The sequence below is a fragment of the Apodemus sylvaticus genome, chromosome 6, assembly GCF_947179515.1.
Source record: "Apodemus sylvaticus chromosome 6, mApoSyl1.1, whole genome shotgun sequence".
NCBI classification, from domain to species: domain Eukaryota; kingdom Metazoa; phylum Chordata; class Mammalia; order Rodentia; family Muridae; genus Apodemus; species Apodemus sylvaticus.
The window spans coordinates 87995033-88003744 of NC_067477.1; positions in this window are offsets into that span (position 1 = coordinate 87995033).

Genomic DNA, 8712 nt, shown 5'->3' on the forward strand with positions numbered 1-8712 from the left:
TAATTCTGTGGTACAACTGAGTGAACCAAAGACCTCTCTTCTGCTAGGCAAGCAATTTATTACTGAGCCACAGCCCAAGCCCATAAATATGTGTTTGTGTTTGTTAAGTATATGCTTTGTCTTAAGGTAATATAGAGTATTACACTACTTTTAATTTTATGCATTTAATAAAGAAATTAGTATAACATTGAGTTATTTTTTATTTATTTGATTATGTTTAACTTTATTTAACTTTATTCTTTGGCTATTTGTGTATGATATCAGCCCTTTAGTGTATGAATATGTATGTTGATATGTATAGCTATTTCATACTAATTTTAAGAAACATTCTTTTTAATGCTTAATACAATCAAATTTATTAGTAATTTCATTTTTATACAGTTATAGTAATTTTAAACAATACTGTGTACTGGCTAGCTAGTGTGTCAACTTGACACATACATACTAGAGCCATTAGAGAGGAATGAGCCTCAGTTGAATAAACCTCCATGAGGCCCAACTGGAAGGCATTTTCTACTTAATGATCAGTGGGGAGGGCACAGCCCATGATGGGTGGTACCATCCCTGGGCTTGCGGTTCTGGGTTCTATAAAAAAGCAGACTGAACAGGCCATGTGAAACGAACCCCTCCATGGCCTCTGCATCAACTCCTGCCTGCAGGTTCCAGCCCTGCTTGATTTCCTGTCCTGACTTCCTCCACTGATGGACTATGATCTGGAAGTATAAGCTGATCAACTTTTTTCTCCCCAGCTTGCTTTCTGGTCATGGTGTTTTAGCAGTAGAAATCCTAACTAAGACAACTGGCTTACCAAGAGAACAGATAACCCACAGATACATTTTCTTTGGGAAGCAATTGACTAATAGGCTGTAGATTTGGAAAATTTGTAAGGCAGTAGCCAGATAATTCCTTTTGATCTTGGTAGAGCTGATTCTCAGCTATAGAGAGGACTATTTATTTAAATAATAGCAAATACAAATCTCATTTTATCAGCGCCAATAAATTCCTTTAGTGTTGGTTTTACTTCTACAGCTTTCTAATCACTAATACGATCCCCACTACTCATAACTTTGTGTGTTCTGTGCTTTATAGAAAATACAAACACAGACCAGAGACATCAAATTCTACACACAGTGACTGTTATTGTCATAGCTTTTCTAAGGTACAAATGTAAATTGAGTCTTAGAGAAGCTAGCGACCTTACTTAAAGCTTAAAATTTGATTTTAATCCATTTCCCATTCTAAATGTCAAAAATCAGGAATAGATTTTAAAAATGGTTTTCTCATATGATGAATGAACAATGCAGTAACTGTCTATTGGTCAGCAGGCTGACTACAGTTCTATTAGTCCCCACAGAACTCCCAAAGCATAAGCCCTTGTTAAAATCTGATACTCATTTCAAATTTGCCAAGTTCTGACTGGAATGGAGCTGATCCTCTATGTGGTTGATATACATTTGTTCAAGGGGAAGCAAGAGGCATGAAATTATTTTTTCTAAGTATTTGTACCAGATTTCTTATATTAATATTAGGCCATTATGGCTTGCGAACTGTAAACAGTGGTGTCTCTGTGGTTTTCCTGTTGTCTGAGAGTATTAGCCTTAAATAGAGGCTTTAAAGAGCACATTTGCTTGCTGCAAACTCTAGAGTTCCTCTCACCAACCCTGATCAGACAAAAATAAATGGCAACTTGGAGGCACATCATATGTAAAACTGCAGTCACTGTGAATCATATCGCAAGACATAAACACGCTGTGGGTCTTAGGTTCTTTAAGACAGTTAATGATTCGTAACTCTGTAACACTGATTAAAAAATGTGGAAGCAGCACCGTGTAACCAAGAGGGCAGCTGTGCTTCTTAGGGAGTTAGTAGGTCTAGTCTGGTTTACTGCTAGCAAAGAAATGTTGATTCAGACTTCTGAATGTGGCTGATTGCTTTCCCTTTTACTGTTTGAAAATCCCCACAAAACCCCAAAGATGATGCTGTAGTACTTGACAACAGTTTGCTTTCTAGTGGTAAAGTTTTGGCTTCTGAGAAATAGTATGAACACTTCATTTAAATCCAAGCCCAATCTATGAAAAGAAGGTGTCCTGCTTTTTTGTTTATTTGTTTTGTTTTCTTTGGTTTGGTTGGTTGTTTTGTTTGTTTGTCTGCTTGATGCAAGATACAGTCATCTGAGAAAAGAGAATCTTAGCTGAGAAAAATGCCTTCATTAGATTTATATGTAGGAAAGTCTATTGGGGGGTATTGTCTTGATTAGATGATGTGTGAAGGTCCCCCCACTGTGGGTGATCCGATGGGGGGGGCAGATGGTCCTGTGATGTATAAGAAAACAATCTAAAAAGGTCAGGAGGGACAAGAAAGTAAGTACCCTTCTTCAGCTGCAGTTCCTGCTTCCAGGTTTCTGCCTGGAGCTCCTGCCCTGCCTTTCCCCAGGGATGGAGTATTGCATGAGTGTTATAAGATGAAATTAATGTTTTCTTCCCCAGGTTGCTTTTGGTCATAATCTCTGTCATAGCACTAGAAGCCCTAACTTAGAGAGAAGAATTTCATAATGTGAACTCCAAACACTGTCCAAGTTGATCAAGTTGCTCTGTTTGTGAAACTTAACCCATATTATAATAGCAAATAATTATTCTCATTCTAAAGCATATATTAAAATATCCCATTCATTGATATATTTAAGTAATATTAGGAAAGACCTTATTTATGAATGATTAAAAATTTGGACAACTATAGTTAATATATTCAATGGAAGAAGAGTTACTTACTAACTTCAAACTATGATATAAACTTATGAATATAGAAATTTACATAATTTAACTTTGTGAGTATATATGATTATAAAATGGTGATAGATGAGATACTGTGACTATGTAACATCCTAGTATGTGGTAGTATATAACTAACACACAGATATTTTGTCTTGTATATTCATCTTCCCATAGTTAATGTAACTTCAATTACCCATGCTATCCTATGAGTTTAACAATTATTACCATCTTAATCAGAACAGCTGTGGTTATCAGCAAGAGAGCCTCAGAATGGATCTGCTGAAATGACAGTTGTGGTAGATTGGATGAGAATGCCCCCCCATAGGGTTATATATTTGAATTTTTGCTCATCAGTTATTGAAATGGTTTAGGAAAGATTCAGCCATGCTTACTGGAGTTGTGCCACTGGGGTGGACATGATTTAAGGGACTTGATCATTCTCAGAGATTAGTACACATGAAAATTTCTGGAACTAAACCCCACTAGATATGGGGAGGCCACATCTAAGCTATTTTATAGTTGACCTCTTATTAATTGTAGGGCAGGATATATATAATACTTAATATAATACTTATAATGAAAACAAAAGGTTTTAGAGATAGATATAAATTTGCACTGTAATTAGGCTAAAGACAAATGGCTAGACCATGGATTTTTTCATTAATTTATTTATTTAGCTACTTTATCACAGCCCCTCCCTCCTCTCCTCCCAGTTTCACCCTTCATGCCCTTCCCCCATCCCCTTCTCCCCTTCTCCTTAGAGAGGGGAACAATCCCCAGCCTCATTCTAACCCGCCAAGGCACATCAAGTCACATCAGAACAAACTGCATCCTCTCCCATTGAGGCTAGACAAGGCAGGTCAGCTAGGGGAATCTATTCAAAGGCAGGCAACAGAGTCTGAGTCAGAAACAGCCCCCCTGCCCCACTCCAATTGTAATGAAACCCACATAAAGACCACACTGCTGCACATCTGACACAGTGGCTTAAGTCCAGCCCATACATGTCCTTTGGTTGGTGGTTTAGTCTCTATAATCTCCCATGGGCCCAGGTTAGTTGGCTCTGTAAGTCTTCTTGTCATTCTAATCCTTCCCACAAGATTCCCCCAGAGCTCTGCCTATTGTTTGGCTGTGGGTTTCTTCATCTGTTTCCATCAGTTGCTGCATAAATCTGCTCAAATAGCAGCCTAGCCTAGCCTCCCCAAACCTTACAGTGGAAAAAAGGAAGCATCTTCAACAATTGGTGCTGGTCTAACTGAATGTTTGCATGTAGAAGAATGCAAATAGATCTGTATTTACCACCCTACACAAATTTCAAGTCCAAGTGGATCCAAGACCTCAACATAAAACTGGATACGCTAAATGCAATAGATCAGAAAGTAGGGGAATAGCCTTGAACTCATTGGTACAGAAGACAACATCCTGAAGAGAACACCAACAGCTCAGGCACTAAGATCAACACATGGGAACTCATGAAACTGAAAAGCTTCTGTAAGGCAAAGGACACTAACAATAGGACAAAACAGCAGCCTACCGAATAGGAAAAGATCTTCATCAATCCTACATCTGACTGGAATTTTAATTATAAAGAGAGTGCTAATATCTATCATGTAGCATTGCTGGGTGGGGCCTGAAAAAAAAACTTGTACATTTCTGAATATGGTAGGCTCTGCACAATTAAATGGTTCTTTAACAATGAACAATAATGCTCTCAGTAATGTTTAAAAAACATGTGAACATATCCCAAGCCAAACTTCCTCCCCTTTTAGCTTGTGACTTCTGTCAGAATATCTGATGTTTCTTCACACTAGTGAACTCACTAGATATAATTGTTCATACCTGAATCCCCTCCCAACTCCTACACCAATACCCTCTCACCTGGTAATTCTCTATGTTATTTTATTCATTGTCCTGACAACTGAAGATATTAGAGTGGTGACTTTAGGTAATTCTGCCCACATTGGATCTTTGCCAAGACCTAGATGGTCTGAGTGATATCCTAGAATTATCTATAGCAGACCCTTAACCAAACCCCCGAACTGCATCCTAATAGGGCAGGGAGCAGCATGCTTTCCATGCGACCATATAAACTTTTGCAATCATTCCTTATTTCATGTATCTCATTTGATATGCTAATCAAGAGGAACTATGGGGAGAAAGAATGACATCGCTGATAAGCACAGTTGAGTATTTCCTTTTCCCCTTCTCCTGGTTGCAGGGTAGGGTCAATCACTTAATTTCAGAACAATTTGTTTACAAGGTTCATCAGTTTCCTAGTAAAGCAGCAATCAAGATTGATTAACATATCCTTAATCTCATATCCAGATTTCCTGCTGTGTTAGCCACAGGCTTTTTATATGTTTGCCCGGAGACTTAAGAGTCATTTATTCAGAAACAGGAAAGGCTGCTCTGATGGATGGTATTTAGGAAGGGAAATACACACTGTCCTCTAGGCAAAAATGTGGCTCAAGGGTAAATTTTTAGTGGCTTAACCAAAGCATGGAAAAAGATCCAGTTGCATTCTGTTGAACTGAACATTCATCTCTTCTCAAAGCACATGCTGTTTGTATTTTGTAGCAAAGGAAGAGGATCAATACTTTCCAGTGAGCCTGTGATGCATAACAATTAAACTAACTGTGACTACCTAGCACCAGCACTCTCCTTTGACATAGGTCATAACATTCTGCTTCTTGGATGAGTAGGAAAAATGACTGTCTTCCCTTGGACCATTTGCTATTATGCCACAGAAATGGGCTTTAAGTCCTAGCTTCTGCAGGAGGATTTTCTGAATGCTATTCATAGGTATTTATTATCTATTTTTACTTTTTGGTTTTCACTTATTGTGTGTCTATGTGCATGTGTGCCTGTGTGTGTGTGGGCATGTGAACACATATATGAATGTGGAAGCCAGTAGTTGATATTGGTTGTCTTCCTCAGTTACTTCCCAACTTATTTTTGAATAAGGCTCCCTCACCATTTGGCTAAACCAGTTGGTCAGTGAACTGGTATCATCCTTGTTTTCTCTGCCTCCCCTGATCTGGGATTCAAGGAGTGTGCTGCAGCACCTGGCATTTTATGTGGATCCTTGGGATCTGAATATAAGTCTTCATGCTTGAATAGTAAACAGTTTTTTGCCTAAACCACATTCCCGCGTTAAACCTGAATTAAAGCAGAACCATGTTCAGGTTCTGATTTTAGTAAGTTAGATTTCTTGAGCTTCTTTCTTTAATGCTATCCTAATCTATATATTAATGAGTACAGTATGAAATCCCTAAACAGAAAATATTTAGCTAACCAACTTGAAGGACAGATTAGGTTAGAGGTTCAAGGTAATATTCTAGAATTTGAAGAGTTCTATATGTGGTATTAAGATGTTGAAAAGTTCCATTCTCAGTACAAAGTCAAAATAAGAAATCATTCTCACTGTAATTTTGACTTGTTTCAGGATAGCAGAGTTGGAACTTACATTACTACATAGAGAAATGATGGGCATTCTTATGATTATACTATCAAAAGGCATTTTGGGAAAACAACATCATTATATGGATTAAGCATTTATAGTTTGAAAATCAAAGAATTCTCCAGCATCTGAAAATTTCTGGGAGCCATCAGGACATCAACATGGGAAAATTCAGCATGAGGGTTCATGTGACATATCCTAGTTACTCATAGACGCTCAAAAAATACCATGTTCCTAGACATCCTCTCCTCAGAATGCCTTGCTACATATATACAAACATTCCCAAATTGGAAAAAATTCAAAACCCCAAATGTCGTGGCTACAAGTATGTGGGGAAGGGAGTCTCAGCTCAGAGTGGTGAGTAAGACTTTTTGTGTCTTTTTGTTCTTGTTCAGCAGGAACAGATGGAGTCAGATTTCTCCGAAGTTGTGATTAAGGGGACTGCTTCAAGGAGGTGATCATGTTGATGTGATCCGGGGGAGGGGGGGGGACATGAACACCATAGAAGGAAGCAGCTCAGGTGTAGAAGGAATGAGAGTTAGAACAGAGAGACCAAGTAAGCCATCTCTTAGCTAAAGCAGCTGCACTGTGTCCTTAAGAGAAATTAGACATTAAAGGATGTGCTAGTTCGTTAGCATCATGTGCATACTTACCGTAAAAGTAGCAATGTAGGAAAGGCAAAATAGCTACCATTCAATATTTTTTCTACCATTTTTCTCTCTTTCATATATAACTCTAATTTATGATTCCCTTCAGTTGCACTCAGATGTTTGGGTTAGAGGCTCTCTATTCATTATCATTGGCAAAATATGGTTGTCTACAGCTGTGAGCAATGACACTTTGTGTAGTGCTCCTGAATAAGACTTGGCCTGCTTTGCTAAAGTTGCCTAGATATTGCAGATGGTACCAGAATACACTGGATTGCTGACATTTATGAGCAATGAGTCACTCATCTATTTAGAGAAAGTGAAGCTTCCCGAGTCTGCCTGAAAGAATCCACAGACCACAGAAATGTGTTAGGTCCAAGAAATGAAGGTTAGAGATTCTACCAGGGAGTTAATACTCCAGAGGTGACCCTTAGTCAATGAGGAATGGGAACTGGTGGGTTAAGTACCCCACCAGTGGTACTTATACAGTGTTAAAGAGTTTTCTGCAAAGTTTCCCAGAGGATCTCAGAAAAGCTAAGTCCTGATTCCCATAGTAGTGTACAATTGTTAAGAATACAGATTTAATAGACTGTTATAGAAATAACTACTGTTTGTGGCTATTGTGAAGGGGGTCATTTCCCTAATTTCTTTCTCAGCCTGCTTATCCTTTGAGTATAGGAAGGCCACTGATTTGCTTGAGTTGACTTTATAACCTGCCACTTTGCTGAAGTTGTTTATCAGCTGTAGGAGCTCTCTAGTGGAGTTCTTTGGGTCACTTAGGTAGACGATCATGTCGTCTGCAAATAATGATAGTTTGACTTCTTCCTTTCCAATTTGTATCCCTTTGACCTCCTTATGTTGTCGAATTGCCCGAGCTAGTACCTCAAGTACAATATTGAAAAGATAAGGAGAAAGGGGGCAGCCTTGTCTGGTCCCTGATTTCAGTGGGATTGCTTCAAGTTTCTCTCCATTTAGTTTGATGCTGGCTACCGGTTTGCTGTATATTGCTTTTACTATGTTTAGGTATGGGCCTTGAATTCCTGTTCTCTCCAAGACTTTAAGCATGAAGGGATGCTGAATTTTGTCAAATGCTTTTTCAGCATCCAATGAAATGACCATGTGGTTTTGTTCTTTGAGTTTGTTTATGTAGTGGATTGTATTGATGGATTTCCGTATATTGAACCAACCCTGCATTCCCGGGATAAAGCCTACTTGATCATGGTGGATGATCGTTTTGATGTGTTCTTGGATTCGGTTGGCAAGAATTGTATTGAGTATTTTTGCATCGATGTTCATAAGGGAAATTGGTCTGAAGTTCTCTTTCTTTGTTGGATCTTTGTGTGGCTTTGGTATCGGCGTAATTGTGGCTTCGTAGAAGGAATTGGGTAGTGTTCCTTCTGTTTCTATTTTGTGGAATAGTTTGAAGAGTATTGGTGTTAACTCTTCTTTGAAGGTCTGGTAGAATTCTGCACTGAAGCCATCTGGTCCTGTGCTTTTTTTGGTTGGAAGACTTTCTACGACTCCTTCTATTTCTTTAGGCATTATGGGACTGTTTAGATGGTCTAGTTGGTCCTGATTTAATTTTGGTATTTGGTATCTGTCAAGGAAATTGTCCATTTCCTCCAGATTCTCCAGTTGTGTTGAGTATAGGCTCTTGTGGTAGGATCTGATGATTTTTTGGATTTCCTCAGTTTCCGTTGTTATGTCTCCCTTTTCATTTCTAAGTTTGTTAATTTGGATACTTTCTCTGTGCCCTTTGCTCATTCTGGCTAAGGGTTTATCTATCTTGTTGATTTTCTCAAAGAACCAGCTCCTGGTATTGTTGATTTTTTGTATG